Here is a 21,661-nt window from a genome sequence, read left to right as displayed (position 1 = left end):
GCTCAGAGCCGGACATTGTTCAAGCACTTCCCCCAGGATATCTGATTCAGAGGGTGGATAGAGCGACAGGCAAAGGTGAGGGTATCGCCATTATCTTTAAAGATCATCTGACGTCCCGCTTGTTAGGCAGTCCATTATCAGATTACGAGAACTCCCACTTCTCCATGGAATTCACTCCCACTCCCACCCTCTCACTCTCAAGTATCCTTATCTACCGCCCTCCAGGGGTAATAGGATAATTCTGGAAAACCCTGCTAGAAACAATTTTCAATTTTGCGAGTCTCGCTGCAAACTTTACCCTCCTCAGAGATTTTAATCTGCATTTCGATGACCCTTCAGCCCTACTCGCAATTGAATTAGCCCAAGACCTCTCGGCCTATCAACTCACTCAGAAGGTCCTGCAAGTAACTCATATAAAAGGACATCTCCTCAATCCCATTTTTTCTAATTTGGATGACCTGAAAGTGGAAGAGCCCATCCCCCTTCCGTGGTCTGATCATTTTTTTATCCCCTACCTCTGGTTGCCACGAAGCACAGTGATACATATCCTTTCAATACAAACTGAGATCCGTCCTTGGTCCAAACTATCGTTGGAGAGGTGGACCTCAGAACTCGAAAAGACTACACAAAAAAGCTGTCTCTGCCCCAAGGCAGCTAATGAAATTTTTGCAACTGGATTGAGGGGTCACTTAATTCTGTGCTCTCTAAAGTTTCAATCCAAAAGAAAGCTGGAACTAATAAGGCTGCCTGGTTTTCCCCCAAACTACGCACTCTAAAACAGCACTGCAAAAACTTGGAAAGAACATGGAGGAAAGATATCTCTCCTGAGAAGAAAGCGGAATTTAGGGCGGCTATCGGACGATACAAGGCAGAAATAAAATCGACCCAAGCCTCGTATTATGAGGAAAAGATCCTGTCAGCCACTAGCTCTCCCAGAGAAATCTTCCTCATTGCCAAAAAACTACTTAAAGCCCCCATCCCCTCTGTCCCTCTAGATATCTCAGGTCTCCGCTGTACTGAATACTTATCCACTAAAGTACAAAATATCCTTAAACATCTCCCCCCAAAAAGACAGCAATATCCCAATCGAGCATGCGACTATTGATGCTTATCCAGCGGAACATGAACTGGAGGCCTTTCCCACGATGAATCAGGAATTATTTCTAGCAACCTTGGCAACAGTAAAAAGTGGGTCGCCATTAGAGTACTGCATTAATAGATAAAATGCGGGTGGCTGCTTTCAACTAAATTTGAGTGGGCTATCTTCAGTAAGGAAACCCTGTTTTGTTGCCGTACAACCTTAACTTTTGTGCGGGGAGAAAGTATGGCTGTAATTATTTAATGCCTTTGGCCATTACTTTACTATTTAGTTTCTATAAATTAGATTTCTGTGAGCGTTGATATACAAATTTTCTTTAGTTCCAGATATTAATCGATATATAAGGAATCGGCACGCAGAATATAGTGTGACCCTTTTGAAAGAAAAACTGTGCGATACTAGCTAGCACAACAGAGGTATGTCTGACTCCTTGGTATTTAAAAAATGTGATAGGCCCATGCCTACTGTATGATGAAAATCACTTGGTGTGTATTGATGATGTATCCCTGTGGACATATACGAATGTACTGTATAACTACTTTCATGTTGATTGTATAATGTAAACTAAAACTCAATAAACAAATGTAAACAAAAAAAAAAGAATAAAACACACTTTCCCATCAACTGGCCAGCTGTCTAAAGTCCTAAAGAGGACACCCAGATGTCTTCCTCGACCAGAGGTGTAAGATATTGCCCAGCTAGAAACGTTTATAAGAACTAATTGTCACATGTAGTTTTAGTCGCTGAACATAATTGATTCGCCGCATCGAGCAGTTATTTGTCCGACATTGTCGATGTTGCTCTTGCGATTTTTGTTAATTAAGGCATTAATCACTGAACCCATTGTCTGTCAGGTGCACTGATCATTATCCTGTTCACTAACAAATGGTGCACACACTGCTGATTAAGTTTGTCATTGGTTACCACTGGAACTGCTTCCAAATTTTCGTACCAACGCTGCAGAGTTTGTGCTTGGCGCTGTCACCATCCGTTCTGAACTTTTTCCTGCGAGATAAAACTTGATTTGGATGACCATCTCAAGTGCCGCCGTTCGCAATCTTTTCGAACAATGAATTCCTGTCTAGGTTTTACAACTTTAAAAGCCACCTTGACTTTAAAATCAAGTGATGTGGCCTTGTAAGGAGATAGCTGCAGGACACAAACTGAACACTCAAATCTGACACGGTTTCTTCTCAATTAAGTGGGTTTAAGGAATAATTCCACACGGGTCTCTCTTAATGGCTTCATATAATTGTATTTGATACGCCTAATTTCAATGTAGTCTTAGATAAGATGCTTATATATAAGATGTTTCTTCTTTTTTTTTTTTCCTGCAGTTTTACATAGCGCGTTTTACATCAGCATCAGTTACTTTACACAAGGAAACATTCTTTTTATAATTTTTGGTAGGCACGGAGAGATTAGGATGTTGAACCGAAATTCGAAGCTGGTTCCCCAGCTCTAAAGTCAGCAGACCTGCCCCTTATGCCACATTCTCTCTCCTCATGGTTGACGAAAAAGAAGCACCTTTAAATGCATTTTTCTGAATTTGTACTAGAACTGAAAAATATGGAAATTTAATGAGTTATGGGCCGTGTGTAATCGGTAGAAGAGCACTTTCCGAGCTTATCTAGACATATTTCCTTTATGCTTTCGATATGTTTCACTGGCCTCTGATCAGAAGTGCGATCCTACCCTTGCCATCATGTGTGTTTATTAAGTCACATAATTTCAAATTGTTACAAAATAGATGAGAACTGTATCTGTTTCACGTGAGAGGGGTCTATTTTGTGTGTGTTTTTGGTACCCTGGTTTTGTTTTCAAGAAGTGATGCGCTCGTCAGTGTATAATGTTACTAGACCTGGTTGTTAAATAAAGGGCAGCTGCTTGTAAATAACCTAAACAATTTAGGAATGTAGGTTTGCCAAAACAGCGACCATTGAAAGATAACATAGAATATAGAAAAGTGATGTGTACTCCTGTAGTACTGTCAGAAGGTTTGTTGAATTTTACTTTTTGTTGGCGCAAGTGAATCAACTATTGGGGCGCAGATGATTTTAGAATGAGGATGGGTCATTGAGGGCAGGACCTGAGCAAGAACACCATAACAGGATAGCACCAGTGGTTCAAGGGAATGGGGTCTTTGACACTTTTTACACGAGGGCAATCCAGGGGCCATGAACACCATCCTCGCTAACTGCTTTTAGTTGGAAAGAAATGGGCTCAGGGTGGGCCCATGACATTTGGCCTCCCAAGGGTGCACAAACACTGAAGAGACCTTTTACACCTTGAAAATCAGCATGTCATGTCCAGGAAGTGTGGAACACTCAAAAACTTATACTTGTGGGTACTGACAAACTCCTCTTGAAACCTTCCTACATGAAAATGGTCAGTGATTTGCTCTCGACAAGTGCAGGGATAATTTATGATGGAGTGCGATGGTGCTCTAAAAAGTGTAGTGGTGCATCATAATCATGAATAGCCCGCATCGGCATATATTCTTGTGTTGTATTAATTTGATTAGTATAAATGTGTTGTAATAACAAAAATGTGCAAGTGTATGATTAGAAAAGTATTTCGTCCCATGTAGAAGAGAAATAAAATGGTGCTTGTATTCGAAACTGTAACCTTTTGATGTTTATTGCAATTGCTTAACGAGAAGCTCTTGTGTAGTGAAATGCATTAGGTTTAAACGTGCATCGTGATGAAGACTGCATAAAGAAATAATGAGTTATATTTAAAATGTAATGAATTGTAGTTGCTTGCAGATGTGGCATTGTTAACATGCGTGATTAACAGTGGCGGCTGGTGGACTTTGAAACTAGTGGGGCGTAAAAGCAACGCTTGCTGCTGACATCTGCAATGTGTTGTCATCCTAGCTAGCAATTCAAACTCTCAAAAATATTTCCCGTCGGCAGCTTCTTTAAAAACAAATACATCATCAACAATCACAACAGAGCATGCACACTTTTTCTAGTGTTTGAGAGAGGCTTCGAGGCACTCTCTACTTTATATGTAACGTGTGATTTGACATACTGATGTCATAGGAGGGCTGTGCTTGCAGCTCATTTCGTGTCAGCGTTTGCTCTAAGGCTCACACCAGAACTTGTGAACATTGGACTTTCTAAGAGTGCTTTGATTACTGTGCCGTGGTACAGCTAGGCACTTCAATTTAAATGTCTCCATTGTATGGTTCGTTTTAAAGCTGCCCGACACGCAGAGCTTTGAAGGGCCTCTGCTTGGTGTGAGCAGGTGGGAGTATTCATTCAGAATGTGCGCAGTGGCCGATGAGGCATTGTCCACCACAACTACAGCAGCACATCTGGCTGTTGCTTGGCACATCTGTGTGAAACAGGGGACCACCGCCTCCTGCCACACCTGCCTCCCATCACAGTAATCACAAGTGTGATGCTCGCTGAAGTGCAGGTACTGTGGGGGCCAAGTGTTGTGTAAGCATTGCATGTACCATTGGGTGCCAGTTCTGTTTAAGAAGTCTGTGTGCTGTGGGGTCCCAATGGTGTGTAAAAATGAAAACATTTGTAGGATCCTGCGAGTGTAACATGAACAGCATTCCATGCTGGTGCGTATCTCTGTTTGTAATGCACAAACTAGGTTGCTGCGTCCTGTGAGACCTGTGTGTGTGTAATAGATGAATTAAAATGTGAAATATTCTAGCTGGTGTGGTCGTGCTTGTGTCTGCTTGTGCGATAAATGAACACTAGTACCGGATCCTGCGTGTTTTTCTGTGTGTGTTTAATATATGAACTACAACGAGCAGTGCTCCAGGGTTGCGCGTGTGTGTTTGCATTACATTAACTATATTGCTGGGTTTTTCTGCATGTGTACTTTAGAGACATAACTGTGTGTGTTTGTGCGATAAAAAAACAATATAGCAGTATATTGTATAAAGAAACCAAACATACACCATTGAAGGGTTGTGTACGTATGTAATACATGAACAACGTTTCTTGAGCTTACATGTGTAATAAATTAACAATACATCTCTCTCTACACGTACATTTGATAAACACGCACTATTCCATGGCCCTGTTTCTATTTGAAGCATAAATATAACGATCACTAGTGCAGAACCTCAGAGACCTGTGGTTATATTAGTAATATAGTCGATCTCGCAGGCCACGTCGAGTATGTAATAAATAATAAAACAATATCACTGTATGCTACATCTGAATTTAGATGAGCGGTGAATATCGCAGTGTCCTATTTGAATCACATTCAACAGGTCTTTAAGCAGTCGGGGCTGGCATTACTGGCGGGTGGGGCGGTCCAAATGGGGTCGTCGTGGAGCGGATTGGATGTGGGGAGGCGGGAGGGGTTAATGGAAAAAAATATATATAAAATACTGAGTGCTTGGGCGGCCTCAGGCTGCCCAAACAGTCTGTATGAACAACAGTGGGCAAGCCACTCCCCTCTGCCCTGGAGCAGGACCGCCCAACCCCAACCAGGAACTTCTGCTTTCTTGCCGTGCGAGAAGGCAGAAACATAAATAGTAATAACTACCATAGGTTTCTGCCTTCTCGCACGGCGAGAAAGCAGGGGGCGGCGTCCAAAGGCCCCTATAGAGGAGCCGCCACTGGGGATTAATTTGATGATAAGGGCCTAAATGAAATGTTCACGTTGTGCTTATGAAAGGCCTGTTTGTTTATTCTTATGTTGGCCGAATTGTGTAGGCCTAGAAATGTAAATTCCCTGGTAAGCTCTCGCATTTTGAGGTAGTCAGCGAATTTCATGTGTATGCAAGGATGTTCTGTTCTCACGTTTCAGTTGCAGGTTGAAGAAGCTGCCTTTGTTTGTTAGAACTAACACCTTTTGTTTTAGGAGTTAGCCATGGAGGAGAAGAGAAACATTGTAAACAGAAGGTCGATAATTGGGAGCCGGTGTTCTTTCTCATTGGGGAGGCCTGGGAACCAAGGTCATCGGATTACATCTGGAGAGGATGGTGGAAAACTACCTAGGAGAGGTGTCCGTTAGCATGAGGTGATCTGTGGGTGTGTTTTACATCTTTGCATTTTTGTATTAGGGAAAGAGACCCAAGGAAGGAGAGGCAAAAGGAGACAGGATGAGTTAGGAGAAGGGGTCAGGAGATCGATCTGGAAAAGAGCATCTTAGAATGAGCTCTGTAACTTTGGCTACTGAGGTACTCTGTGAATGTACTTCTTAGGAAGTCTTCACAAGCTGACACCTTTTACTGACCTGGCCTGGGAAATGCTAAGTAGGGATGTCACCTTAGAGATAGTGTAGGGATAGTCTAATGCTTCTCACTTCCTAGTCACAGATGAAGTCTGACTTAAATGTTGGAGCAGTCCTTGCTTGTGTTCTTTTCCTAGAGTTTTTAGTCTTTTCATGATCCACCAGAGCAGACTAATCCGTAGGTTTGGTTTTGTATTAATTCCTATGTATTTTTACAACCTCGTCTTGAGGTGCTTGTATATTCAGTTGTTTTTGGCTTTGTAATTAATCCCCCAAATTGAAATTTGGAATCTGTGGTCTTTCCGTGTTATAGGTATTGATTTTGATACATTGTTGTCATGAAGGATTCCCTTTTTACACTTCTCAGCAGGTAACAAAAGACCCAAGGTTCCTGGTAAGTTTTGATGTTGAAACCCAACTTAATCAGTTGGTGGCGAGAGGATGGTTACCTCTGTAGTGAGGGAAGTAGATAGGGAAAGGTTAGTTAAAACCCCATAGAGCCCAAGAGATGGTTGTCCGGAGGATCGCGAGCGGAGGACAGCGGTGCTTAGTGATGACCGATGGAGAGTGACAGTGCGGCGAAAATAGCAGCTCGTTGAGGAGGGAGTATGAATAGGGATGTTGTTAGATTGCGGAGATGATTGTTTGTGTGATGGCTTGCCGAGTTGGAATGAGAGTTGAGTGACTGTGAGCGCATGTGGTCCATGAGATTTGGATGTCAGTCTCAACGAGTAACCTAAGATCCCGGGATAGATAGATTGTGGTGTAGAAGACTTCCAGAGCCTTAATTGTCAGCCATTGATTGTGGGGGTCGTGAGACGTCATCGACAAACCCACCCAAGACAAGGAATGAGAGACTGAGTGTTTGAGTGACCAACGCAGGTCATGGGTTACTGTGTATCTAAAATCGAGTGATTGGATCCTGTCAATTATTTATGTGATCGTCCGGCTGTTCGTGGGAAGATGGTCGAGGACAGTTGTCCGGTCGTTTCACAGACAGACAATTGTCAGATTGAGGTAGACAATTACGAGCGACTGTCCGGTCATTTGGTGGACAGACAGTCGGCTAAGTGACTGTCCAGTCGTATGGTGGACAGACAGTTACTTTGCAGTGTGAATGAGATGTGTGAGTGTGAGAGATGAATTGTGAAGGAGGGGAACTGCTGAACGCGGAGGAAGAGTGACATTGATGTGTGCTGCGCTGTGATAGGTCAGTTGGTGTAAAGACGCGCTGGTATTGGTGGATTGACATCAGGAAGTAAAACAACAACATTGTGGGCAAAAGAGTTGATTTCATCATGAAAAGTTTTAAGGTATTGGTAGATCTTTGTAGGGGAGATAGAGGAGTGGTAACTCGTGTGGGGGAAGAGGCACTGTCCGAGTATACCCCAGCTCATTACATGGCTCCATACTATAATTTGGATTGAGAATTGGCAAAAGATTCCTGAAAAGGAGGAAGATTTAGCTTTCCCATGTTATGGTTCATTTATATTTGATGTGTTGTACCGTTTGAGGTCAGTGGTGGCTACAATATGACCTTTGCCCAGACCAACTCAGTTTAACTCACTTGATGCGTGGATAAGAGCAGCACATGCAAGAAAAAGAGATCGAAGTCAGGAAAGGGTGAAGAAGTCGATCAGGGCATTCCAAGATGCGCGATGGGACGCATTGGCGAAGAGATGGAGGGTAAACACCATTGAGGGAGATAGATTGTTTCCACTGTTAATAAAAGTGGGAGATGCTCAGAATAGAAGAGAAGAGGAAGATGATAGTGACACAGATGAAGTCTTTTGGAAAGGTTATTGGCAGAACGTCCACCTCCATATAATCCAGATTTGGAAGAAGGAATGAGAGCTGTTGCAGAGGAAATTGGGGAACCACAGACAAACCCAAGCGTAGGAGTAAATGGGAGGATTTCATCAAGAACACAGGAAATGGGAACACCACCACTGAGGAGTGCAGAGGCGGGTGGAGGTAATCCAACAGTCAGGCTACCGGAAGCTCTAAAAGTGTCGGTCACCATTGGTCCCATGGTGTCAGTGTATGATCCAGATCATGCAGGAAATGGGAGTCTGGTGCAATCGGTAATTGGAAAAGTACTGCCAGCCGCAGCGGATTCTTCTAGAGGTCAGGTGGAGCAGAGAGCAGCAAGAACGGGGTCCTTAGCTGATTCACGCTCTGACTTGAGGATGTGGGAACCCCCGGTGAGAGGTCTAAGTGGAAGGATGATGGAGGTGACAACGGTCAGGGAGTTTCCAGGAGTCAATTTGTCTCACGGAACATAATGGAAGGTGACCACCGGGAAGATCAGACTAGTGACAGTGGAGAGTATAGTAGCACGACGAGTAGAAGAACAATTAAAGCTACTATCAGGGCTAAAGTTTTGGATGTGGTGAGATTAAAGGATGAAGTAGAGGAAATAATCAGTGGAAATTTACCTTTAGAAAGGATTGAACTTTGTGAGCCAGATGAATTGCTGTTTGTGGAGAAGGATATAACTCGAAAGGCGAGAAAAGCACATGAGAAATTGGATGAATTGGCACAGAGGTATGATGTTGATCTGTCCAAAACAAAGATATTGCAAGGGAATCATAGTCAAAATTATAGTGATAAGGAACTAGAAGAGAAAAGGGTCATATGTCTGAAAACGCATATTCGAGAATTGATTGTAGGGATACGTGCATGGAGCATGCTTAACAAATGGGAGGAAAGGTGGTCAAAGAAGAAGAGTGCTAGGAAGAGCATGGGAGAAACATCACCTCCAGGAGGAGGGACAGTAAGAGTAGAGGCCTTTCCGTTACGAGAGGTACCAAGTGGAGGGTACGTTCATCTGCCTTGGAGTAGAGGTGATTTGGCGGCGTTTACCAATGATTTTCCTCGGCTGAGATACTGTCATGACGAAGTGGACTCAAAGCGTAAGAAGCTTAAGGATAAGCTGATGCTGGTCCAAATGCAGAATGTAGAGAAGGAAGATCAGACACAGTCAAGTGGAGGGACACTAGGAAGAAGACAGGGGAATGCATCGGGTCAGGGAAGGGAGAGACCAAAAGATCCTAAGACGGGAGTAGATGTTGCCACACTAAAGAAGATCACTGCATTTCATAATTGTCCTAAGATCGGGCATTGGAAGCACGAGTGTAGGGCAAATCTAGCTAATCAGACTCAAGGAGAGGAAGTGGTGCACACACCTGAGGTTGTCAATGCTGTCAAGACCCAGATCTGTAAAAGGGGGGACAACAGATCCGCAGATACAAGTTCCCCAGCCACCAAGAATCCCCCAGGGAAATAGAACTTACCAACAGATGCCCTTTATCTAGACATTTGATGAATTCTATTCAGACCCATTGCAGCAATGGTGTCTGAGGGGGGTGGAAGACTGTACCCTTGGAGCAGTCTTGGAGTTAAACCAGAGAGGACCAAATGTAGAGGCGGTACTGGTTCTACTGTGAGATCTGCAGTTGTTCCCAACCTACCCCTTTCGGGATAATCAATTCAAGTTGTAGGGATGGCGAATAAGAAAATTACTAATCCATTGACTGTGGCAATACCCGTGAGAATAGCGACTTTTCGCGATCAACACCAATTTGTGGTATGTGACTCAAGTCCAGTCTGTTTGTTGGGTCGTGATCACTTGTGCAAATTTAACTGCACCATCTATTGCACGTCAAAGGGTGTGAAACTACAGACTAATGATGATGATGCTGCATTTAAGGTGGTAAATCAGAGTCTGTATGCAGATGTATTCCCTATGTTAACAGTTGAGGAACTCCCACCAGACCTGAGGGATTCTGTCTCTTTGGACGTATGAGATTTCACAGGAGAAGAGATAGGACTGATCAAAGGAGTTGAACCAGTTAAAATCTCATTCAAAGCAGATGCCGAGTTCCCAAGAACACCATAGTATAATCTGTCACCGGAAACAATTGCAGGAATCAAGCCTGTGATTGCGTCCATGATCGAACAGGGAATCCTGAAGGAAATAATGGGAACCCATGTACCTCACCAATCATGGGATTGCAGAAACCGAGTGGGAAGTATAGGATTGTGGTCCCATTTTGTCCTGTGGTACCGAATACATCAGTGATACTGTTCCAGATCCCATGTGAAGCTGAGTGGTTTACAGTGATTGATCTGTGTCAGGCATTCTTTTCGATACCTTTGCATGAGAAAAGCCAGTTATTGTTTGCTTTCCGGCTGGAAGATCGTGTGTTAACGTGGTGACGTATCCCTCCAGGGTATACAGAGAGTCCATCGATCTTCAACCAGCTTCTAAAGAAGAATCTTGAGAGTCTCGTACTCCCACAGAATTCAGTTCTCGTGCAGTACATTGACGATCTCCTTCTTGCGTCCGAAACGGAGGATGCTTGCAGGATCGATACTGTTGCCTTATTGAATCACCTAGCAGAGAATGGACACAAAGTTTCCCCAAACAAGTTACAGTACTGTTTGACTGAAGTTTAGTATTTGGGTCACCGAATTGAGAAAGGCAAAAGGAAGGTGTCACCAGATCGAATTGAGGTGATAATCAAAATGACCGTACCTACTACTCAGAAGGAGGTCAGGATGTTTCTGGGAATGGTTGGGTACTGCCGACAGTAGATGCCTAACTTTTCCCTGAAGGCAAAGCCTTTGCAGAGGCTGATGTACAAGGATGTGAGCGATTCAGTACCGTGGGATCATGACTGTCTGGTTGCGTTCTTGGAGTTGAGAGAGGACCTGTGTCGTGCTCCGGCTCTGGGGATGCCAGACTATAACAACTCCTTTTCATTGTTCTGTTATGAGCGAGAAGGTTGTGCATTGTCAGTCCTAATACAAAATCATGGAGGAGTCCATAGACCAGTAGCCTATTTTTCAGATACTTGAAATCCAGCAGCTTCTGCCTTGCCCGAATGTCTCAAGCCAGTTGCTGCAACCTGTGTCAGCATTGAGAGATGTGAAAGTATTGTCATGGGTCATCCACTTACTGTTTTTGTTCCACATTCAGTTGGGCTCCTGATGACGAGAACTAAGACACAACATATGACAAATAATAGACTTGCACAATATGGGCAGATTATACTTGCTTCAGAGAATGTGACTTTGAAACGTTTGTCTGTTTTGAACTCTGCTACACTGATGCCTTTGCCAAATGTTGATGATGAAGATTGTGAGGACCATGACTGTCTTGATGTGACTGAACTGTGCACTAAACCGAGACCTGACATTGTGGAAGAACCTCTACCGGAGTCTGATGAAATCTTCTTTGTAGATGGTTCATGCTTACGAGACAAAGTGGGTCACCTGAGAGCAGCATTTGCTGTATGTACCATTTTTGGAGTTGTAGAGGCTGCTTGTTTACAGGAAGTATACTCTGCACAGGTCGCTGAAATCATTGCTTTGACTCGTGCATGTTTGGTTGCTGGTTAAATCCGAGTCACTGTCTACACCGACAGTCAGTATGGGTTCGGTGTGGTTCATGACTTCGGACAGCTATGGTCACAGAGAGGTTTCCTAACGTCATCAGGATCTTCCATTAGGAATGGGGAATATGTGAGAAAATTGTTAGAAGCCTTGCAATGTCCAAAAGAAATTGCTGTGGCAAAATGTTCTGCCCCTGGGAGGGGAAATGACTTTGTCTCTCTGGATAACAGATATGCAGATGAAGTTGCACGCTTTTGCAGTGAACATGGATGCATTTTTACTGGAAATTACACAGGGGAGAGTCCAGAAAGAACGGAGCTCAGCATGAAGTTAGCCATGACAGACACCTGGGATGAAGTGTCTGCAGGGAGAGGTTTCAGGAGAGATAAAAGCTGTGTGGGCCAGAGCAGGCTGTGAGAAGGGAGATGAAGGGATTTGGATTTCAAATGATGGTCGGCAGTGTTCTCAGATGATCTATTAAGTCCTATGATAAGACATATTCATGGAGCAGTGCACATTTGGAGGGATGCTATGATGAGAGTGTTCAGATAGACGTGGTACAAGCCACGGTTTTGTGCGTTTGCTGAAGCAGTGTGTCACAGGTGTGTTATGTGTCAGCAGATGGATGCTGGGAAGAAGACTGTGGTTGCATTGAGCCATATTGAAAGGTCTGGAGGACCTTTCAATAGGATAGAGCTCGATTTTATCGAGATGCCTAAGTGCAATGGTTTGAGGTATGTTCTAGTTGTGGTGTGTGTTTTCTCATGATGGGTGGAAGCGTACCCTACAAAAAGGTGTGATAGCCTCACCGTGGCAAAGTTGTTGCTTACAGAGTGGATTCTGCGGTTTGGTTTTCCAACTTCATTGGAGTCGGATAGAGGAACACACTACCTTAGTGAAATCATGAAGTTACTTTGTGCTGCCTTGAATGTTGACAAACCGACAACAAAATGTGGCACTGGGCAACTGTGTCTCCAGGCAATTCTCTCTGCCATGTGAAGCCCTGAGCCCTACACTTTTTAATCTATATGTTACACCATTGGCATCAATTATCAAAAACGCGGGCATTACCCTGGCCTCATACGCTGATGACACCCAAATTGTGGTGTCTTTAACCAATAAGGGAACTAGCGATGATGTGGCTTTCAGCTCATGCATGAAGAGGGTGAGCAATTGGATGGATTATAATTAAGGCTCCCTGTTTTCCGTTTTTACTGATTTTCACAGATAAATACAGACAGAACACATTTATTTTCTTGTCTGTATTTATTTTTAAATGTGGATAAAAACGGAAAATGGGTTGCTATTTGAGTAATTCTATTACGCCCCTTATTATATTGGTGCAGGCTTTGGACCACACCAGAATGAACCCACTATGCAGCGGGCTTCCTGGACATAAAAAGGGCTGACACATTTTATAAAATAAGATGGTTTCGAGAAACTAGAGATGCCCTAGTAGGTATAGGTATGAGGACACTAGGGGAAGAACCAGACATAGCCAGCTTCCCTTCAAAAAAGATCCTGAAAGGAAAATATTGGGAGATGGTCACGCGCAAAACATTTAGTAATAGTGTGTCATCAACTCTAACAGGACATTTTCTGGAAGCCAAACTGACCCCAAGTTTAGAAGTATTCTGGGATAAAATAGCCAACCACACGACAGGAAATTATATTTTCAGTTCAGGGAGGGTTCACTGCCCACTAGAGCTTTCATAGCTAAGTGGTCTAAATCATGTGACAATATGTGTCCTCTATGTCAGACCCAAGAGGAGTCGGTGGCACATATGCTGTTTGTCTGCCCAGCTTATGCCGCTCCTCATCTGGTATGGCTTGTGCCAATTTGTAAACTACCTGGAACTAGAAGGAGTGAAGAAGCAGGAATAATTTTGTGTACAATTACTTCTATGCCAATCATTACAGCTGTAGCTACATTTTTAGGTTGGTCATGGGCCATACTCCCTTTCCACCTAACAAAAATGTTTTTTGTACCTGTATATGGAGTTCCATAACCACACTTTGAATAAAATGTATCTATCTCTTCAATGCAGGCCCCACATGCTAGGACAAAAGCTTGACACTTTGTAGCTGAGATGTCTAATGGTGTTTGCTTTTAGTGGCTGCTCTTAGTGAAAGCTATCAACGCTATTTTATTATTATTTTATGGCTTTTAAAATAATGTCATGAAGATCTAATTGTATTTTTAAACAAGTCCTTCAATCATGTTTAACTACCTTGTATATTGATATTGATATATCTTTTTTAGTAACACGCTTTGTACTTTGCTTTTATGACTAACTGTTGAATAAAGCTTGTCTGACTGATACTGAAATGTGCATATTTTCATATAAATGCATTGATTTATCTTCTGCAGGTGTTCATGTCACTGAAATCTGACAGGCATTCAAGCATGAATGCATATTTATTGGTTAAATAATCATGAACATATACTAATTTCAGCTTCATTGTTCCACAAAACCCAAAATAAATATGGATAAATACAGATAAACTTAACAAAAAATAAATATGGATAAATACAGAAGGAAATGTCAAAAAAAGAAATACCATAAAACCGGGAGCCCTAATTATAATTGCCTGAAGTTGAATGCCTCAAAACTGAGCTGATTATCTTCGGCAACAAACCCTCTCTCTGTACACCAGATTGGTGGTCGCCCGAGCTAGACACACTGCCCATACCCTCTACCAAGGTAAAGAACCTGGGAGTTATACTGAACAGAGAGTTGAAATTTAAAGAGCAGTTTAACAAAATAACATCTGTTTCTTTTTGTTACATAAGGATGTTAAAAAAAAAAAAAGTATCTACCCCCTGATCTTTTAAAAACAGTGACCATGGCTTTGGTCCTTACAGGGATAGACTATTGTAATGGTCTTTATCTCACCTTGACATCAGGCCTCCTGAACAGACTCCAGATTCTGCAGAATGCAGCTGCTCACTTCATGTTTAAAATACCTAAATATGAATCAGCAAAAGAAGCCATCAGAAGACTACATTGGTTGCCAGTTAAACAACGGTGTAAGTTTAAAGCCCTCTGCTTGGCATTTAAGTCTATGCAAGGACTAGGGCCAGACCGGCTTATGAAAAGATTTAAATGGTATACTCCGGCAAGAACACTGAATTTATGCTCAGCCAGGAACATGGTGGTCCCCCCATTTAAAAAGAGCATATGGGGGGGGAGTATTTACAGGACAACGGCAATGCTTTGAAATGATTGGCCACTTTCTCTCTCTAAAAACAACTACTTCCCTTTTCAAATTCAGGAAGTCACTAAAAACATGGCTTTTTACACAGGACAGATAAAGTTTTCTCACTCCCGTCTACCATAATATTTAGCTTCGCTGTCCTTTGATCGGAATAATACAGCGCCAAGATGCCTTTGGGCATAAGCCGTGCTTTATAAATTTAATTTACATTACATTGGTCAAAGATTGCATTGTAGCTATCGACCAGAGACTTCTGGTATCGTGGAGCAGATTAATGGGACTCTAAAGATGAGGATGGCGAAAGTGTGTTCAGACATGTCTTTGAAATGGCCGGATGCATTGCCATTGGTGTTGATCAGTGTTCGTAGTACCCTTGATAGGAGGACCAGCCTTTCACCTCATGAAATCCTGATGGGGAGGGCTATGAGATTACCAGCAGTGCCATCCACAGCCTTGATAAACATCACAGATGATCTAATTCCTTACTATTGCAAAGGACTGGCTGATGTGGTTGGTTCTGTGTCTCACCAGGTGGAAGCTGTAACTGCCCCGACCTCGAGAGACCTTTGCCATGGCCTGTAAGTGGGTGCTAGTTCGCAAGCATGTGAGGAAAAGTTGCCTTGATGCCCGTTGGAGAGGTGATCTTGGTGACAAATACAGCAGTGAAGTATGGAGGTTTACGTACTGGATACATGCCTCCCACCCTCGCAGAGTTTCAGAACCCCTGGAAAAAACAGCTTCTCTTGTAGAAGAAAATCCAGCTGTGGCAGAGGGTCCACTTGAGAGGATGAGCCAAGCTGTGGGGGTTCCTGACGAAGCTGGTCCACCAGAACAAGCTGAGGAGGGTTATGCTACACAAAACCCAAGTATTGACTCTGAGGGAGAAGGTAACGTTGCAAATGGTATAGAGTCAGAATCAGCTGAAGTAACTGGTGTGCAAAGTGGTTCGGGCAGAGGAGAAAAGCAGACAGTACTGAGGAATCATGGCCTGGGAGACAAAGGAGGCTACATTTGAGACTAGCTCCTGAAAGAGGTCTTGCTCCTGTGTCAGAGACATCTGAATCGGAACTTAGCGAAGTAGAACAAGCTCAAGAAGGTCCAAGAAGGTCGAGGAGAGTAAGAGTGCCTTGCCAAAGATAGGCTGCTCCTGAGTGGACTTATATGGTCACTGATGCCAAGAGTAGTGGGAACAGGGAGACTGTGGTCAGCAGAACACCCGAGCTGACAATTGATGTGGGACTGATAGTTTCTGGACTGGAAATAGAGGCTGTTATGACAATAACTGTACCGAGAACTCCAATATTGAGAAGAGTGTAGATTTTAATTCTTCAGGAATTGTCCTTTCTGACTTTTAGGTATCAGCCACCAGCTCAGGAGATCAGAGCTATTCGTCTTGAGATTCTGCAGCGTGTGCTAATCGAAATTGGTTCTTAGCTTATAAGAAACTGTGAATGAACTGTGAATGAGCAGTGAACTGTAAATAATTCTCCAAAAGAAGATGACCTAGGTTCGAGTGGAAGAAGCATAAATGTAGGGTTTCCCGTACAAGTAGAAGAAGGGATAGGGACATCTTTGGACTGTAAATAAACCCAGAGGAATTGAACTGTGAAAGAATTTCCAGCACTTCAATGAACTGTTTGTGAACCGTTTGAGCAGCAATCCGCGAAGTAGAAAAGAGACTTTGTGTATCTTCTTGCTGAACTGGACCAACAAGCTAAAGATGGAGTCTGAAAATTCGAACCATAGGTCTAAGTGTGTGATAGGTACACTCATCGTAGGAGTGATTGTTATTATTGCAGTAGTTATTATTGTATCTGTAATAAATTCACATGAAGCAGAAGTTGGGGAAGTGGGAGTACAAGGTATGTCCACACCTACTATTTCTAGCACAAAAGAGGGTATCGTAGGAGCTGCAAAGGCTATGCTAGATCAGACTAGTCGTATATTGGATGTAGACTTATCTTGGGGAGATTACACACTTAATGCATGTGCGAAGCTGCTATATGAGTATGTGGATACGATGGAATTGAGAGATTGTTATGTGTGTATGCAACTGCCTGTGTCGGTGGAGGAGGGTATTTGTTATCACCATCTTCCTTTGACGTATGGTATTACATGTAGTCTATTGCTTAGTATGTTTTATGACAAGGGTCATTATGAATATTATTTTCCTAATTATGATGTAGTGCTTTCAGAGGTTCTGGCTTACAAGCATTTGAATAAGTATGATTATTATAAGCAGAAAGAAAGGGTGGGAAAGTATTTCATAGACATAGACAATTGACAGGAAATTGTTAAAACAAGGAAGGAAAGATTGAGTGGACCAAGGAAGAGTTGGCTCATAAAGCAAAAGGGAGTAGTGGTCCAACTGCGTTGGATTTCCAACAGAGAGAGAAGTTGTGTGTGAGTCAGGTTCAAACCTATTATGATAAGGTCTTTGTGAGAGAGAGTATATGTGATCATTTTTTTTTCATATTTTTTTTTCATATTTTCACAATTGAGGCTACAGCAAAGACGTTTCTACAAGACGCAGTACAAGTGGTGCCAAATGTGTATTTTGTGTGTGTGCGAAAAATGCTTATGTGCAGTTGCCCTTGAATTGGTATGGTACGTGTTATGTGGCAGTAGTGTTTCCCGAGATTTTATCATGTACAAGATTTGGCCCATTTGGAAGGGGGATTACATCCTGGAAGGAAAAGAGGTGCAAGTGCAGGAGAAATTGTAGGAGATATTTTTGGGTCATTGATATCAGGTTTGGGAGTGGCGTTGAATAATATCAAGATCAGAAAGCTGTCAACCATTGTCGACAAGTGGTCAACAAAGATCAGTCGTTGTTGCTGGTAGATGGAGAGATGGTGTCGATAAGAGCTATGGTGATACAGAATCGGCTTGCTTTAGATGTTTTACTGGCAAAAGAGTGCCGAGTCTGTAAAATGTTGAGGGTTCAAGAGTGCTGTACTTATATACCTGACAACAGCAAAGATCTGAAGAAGTATATAAGTAACATCACTGAGATTCATCATGAGGTACATGATTTGGCCACTGAAGGAGTTTGGGAAAAGGATTTGATAAAGTAGGAAGTTGGTTTGCTTCCCTAGGTAAGGGAATTCTTGATTACATCTTGAAGCCCATCATCATAGTGGTGGTTTGTGTTATTATAATGTGGGGGTTAGTTAGAGCCTATAAGTGGCAAACCAGGTTGAGAGGTCACTTAGAGAGCAAGAGAGAAGGATGGAAATTCTGCAGGACTGTCATTATGAGAATATGAAAAGCCTGGAGAGGTTCAGACAGGGAAGAATGGTTACAAGCTCTATTTAGGTCAGTTCTTTCTCCAGGGAGTGTGATGTGATGTGATGCCACTAGTCATCAAAGGGGGGAAATGATGGAGCGCGATGGTGTTCTAAAAAGTGTAGGGGTACATCATAATCGTGAATAGTCCACACACGCATATATTCTTGTGTTGTATTCATTTGATTAGTATAAATGTGTTGCAATAACAAAAATGGGCTAGTCTATGAATAGAAAAGTATTTCGTGCCATGCAGAAGAGAAATTAAATGGTGCTTGTATTCGAAACTTTAACCTTTTGATGTTTATTGCAATTGCTTAATGAGAAGCTGATGTGTAGGTTTAAACGTGCACTATGATGAAGACTGCACGAAGAAATAATAAGTTATTTTTAAATGTAATGAAGTGTAGTTGCTTGCAGATGTGGCGTTATTAACATGCGTGATTAATTTGATGTTAAGGGCCTAAATGAAATGTTCACATTGTGATTATGAAAGGCCTGTTTGTTTATTCTTATCTTGGCCAAATTGTGTAGGCTTAGAAATGTAATTTCCCTGGTAAGCTCTCGCATTTGGAGGTAGTCAGCGAGTTTCATGTGTATGCAAGGATGTTCTGTTCTCACGTTTCAGTTGCAGGTGGAAAAAGCTGCCTTTATTAGTTAGAACTAACGCCTTTTGTTTTAGGAGTTAGGCATGGAGGAGAAGGGAAACATTGTAAACAGAATGTCGATAATTGAGAGCCAGTTTTCTTTCTCGTTGAGGAGGCATGGGAACCAAGGTCATCGGATTACATCTGGAGAGGACAGTGGAAAACTACCTAGGAGAGGTGTACGTTAGCATGAGGTGATCTGTAGGCATGTTTTACATCTTTGCATTTTTGTATTAGAGAAAGAGCGCCGAGGGAGGAGAGGCAGAAGGAGACAGAATGAGTTAGGAGAAGGGGTCAGGAGATTGTACCGGAAAAGAGCCTCTCAGAACGAGCTCTGTAGCTTTGGCTACTGAGATACTCTGGGAATGTACTTCTTAGGAAGTCTTCACAAGCTGACACCTTTTACTGACCGGTCTCGAGAAATGCTAAGTAGGGATGTCACCATAGAGATAGTGTAGGTATAGTCTAATGCTTCTCACTTCCAAGTCAGAGATGAAGTCTGACTTAGATGTTGGAGCAGTTCTTCCTTGTGTTCTGTTACTAGAGTTGTTTATTCTCTTCATGATCCACCAGAGCAGACTTATCTGTATGTTTGCTTTTGTATTAGTTCCTATGTATTTTTACAACCTTCTCTTGAGGTGCTTGTATATTCAGTTGTTTTTGGCTTTGTAATGAATCCTCTAAATTGACATTTGGAATCGGTGTTCTTTCCGAGTTATAGTTATTGATTTTGATAAATTGTTGTCATGAATGATACTCCCCTTTACACTTCTCAGCAGGTAATAAAAGATCTGTCGACCCAAGGTTCCTGGTAAATTTTGATGTTGTAACCCGACTTAATCATATACATCCCTTTGGAGGGTGAGAGAGAAAGGGAAATCCATATGAAATGATGGTGGTGTAGTGGAAGTGGTTTCTACATAGGGAAAATATATTACCTTTGCAGAAAATATATATTTTTTTTTAACTTGCATTTCTTTTTGTCTTCTCTAAAAATATGCACATGTATTATTCCCTTTGAGAAAAAGGAATTCTTGAAATATATATAGGATTATGACTGGATGTCTGGTACAGGTGCCAGTTATCAGGAGTAACTTGGTAAAGGTTTGAAAATTCCCAAAATGTGGTAAGTCTGCACCCAATAAAGGTAGTCTTCGGGCAGATTGGCTATTGATTAGACTGTCTTTCTTGCTATTTTAACCTCTAAAACGTTTAAGTAACTTGAATCCTCATGATGGAGGAAGGTTTCGCCCCAACACATTGCTGCATTTATTGCAGAGGAAGGCGAAATAGGCAAATTCCATTTGTCCCTTACTTGTTGCATGTGTTTTCTTTCCTGTTTTTCATAAATACCCAATTGAAGTGCATCGAAATTTAGAAAACTCAAAACCCAATCAACCACCTTGCAAGAAGATGCCCAAGTCACAATATGTTGATCGGAAAGGATATATGTGTGTATATATAGAGCCTTATAGAGCCGTGTATATGGGGCCTTAGGATGTGGTCAGAAGCCCTTACCATCCACAGAAGCAGAGTCCGGGCCCACGTTGTCGGCTTTTCCCGAGCTGTCTTGTGAAACCTCGCTTGAGCTGCTATCCCGGTTGAAATCGGGCTCTCCTTTGGATGCTTGTCCGGCAAAATGTCTGGGCAAGGTGGCTTCAGCTGTAAACAGCTTGCTGAACCCCTTGCTTAACATGTCTCTGAGCTCCGGGGTGGTCCCTCGAGAGTGGAAGCACGCTCTTATCCTGCCGCTGATTAAAAAACCTCTGTTAGACCCCTTGCAGCTGGCCAACTATAGACCAATCTCTCTCCTCCCTGCTCTGGCGAAGGTAGTGGAGAAACATGTTCAGCATACTCTTACCACCTTTATTGAGAATAACAAACTGCTGCATGACTCCCAATCTGGTTTCCGTGCTAATTATAGCACGGAAACAGCTCTTGTGGAGGTGACCGACGCCATCAGGGAGACGCTCGATCAGGGGGGAAAGGCTATGTTGGTCCTGCTGGACCTGTCGGCGGCGTTCAACACCGTCCCACACGCAGGTCTCCTTTTAAGACTCAGGGAGATAGGACTGCGGGGGACGTTGCTGGATTGGTTTCAATCCTTTTTAGCCGACCGTCGACAGGTGATCTGGGCTCCACCGTTCTCCGCAGAAATGCCTTCGCTGGAGGTGGGGTTGCCTCAAGGATCTATCTTGAGCCCCACCATTTTTAACATCTATATGGCCCCTCTGGCGGAGGTTGCGGAGGCTTTTGGAGCCCGGGTCATTTCATACGCTGACGACACCCAGCTCCTGTTTACTTGCAGGAAGGGAGAGGTTTTTGACGGCGGCAGAATCAAAGACTGTCTGAGTGCAGTCTTTGCGTGGTTTCAGCAGCAGAACCTGAAATGCAACTCGGATAAGTCCGAGCTGCTTTTTTTTGGTTGTGCCCCTGACCCTGGCTGGAAGTCGTGGTGGCCCCCGGACATGTTTCCACCTGAGAAATCATCTTCCCAGGTAAAAAATCTTGGAGTGGTGTTTGACGACGATCTTTCTTTTCGGCCACACATCACGGGATTAGCTGGGAAATGTTTCAGCGTCCTCAAGATGCTCAGGAAATTCCTCCCATTGCTCTCCCTGCAATACCGCAAGAACATTGTTCAATCGCTTGTGGGAACTCGTTTGGACTATGCAAACGCACTTTTTGCAGGACTGCCTAAATATCTGGTGTCCAGATTGCAAATTGTCCAAAACTCGGCGGCCAGAGCAATCTTTGGCCTACCGAGGAGAGTCAGTGCCTCTTTGCTGCGGGTCAG

The sequence above is a fragment of the Lissotriton helveticus genome, chromosome 1_1 (assembly GCF_964261635.1).
Source record: "Lissotriton helveticus chromosome 1_1, aLisHel1.1, whole genome shotgun sequence".
NCBI lineage: Eukaryota > Metazoa > Chordata > Amphibia > Caudata > Salamandridae > Lissotriton > Lissotriton helveticus.
The sequence above is the reverse complement of the archived record's forward strand: the minus strand, read 5'-3'. Positions refer to the sequence as shown.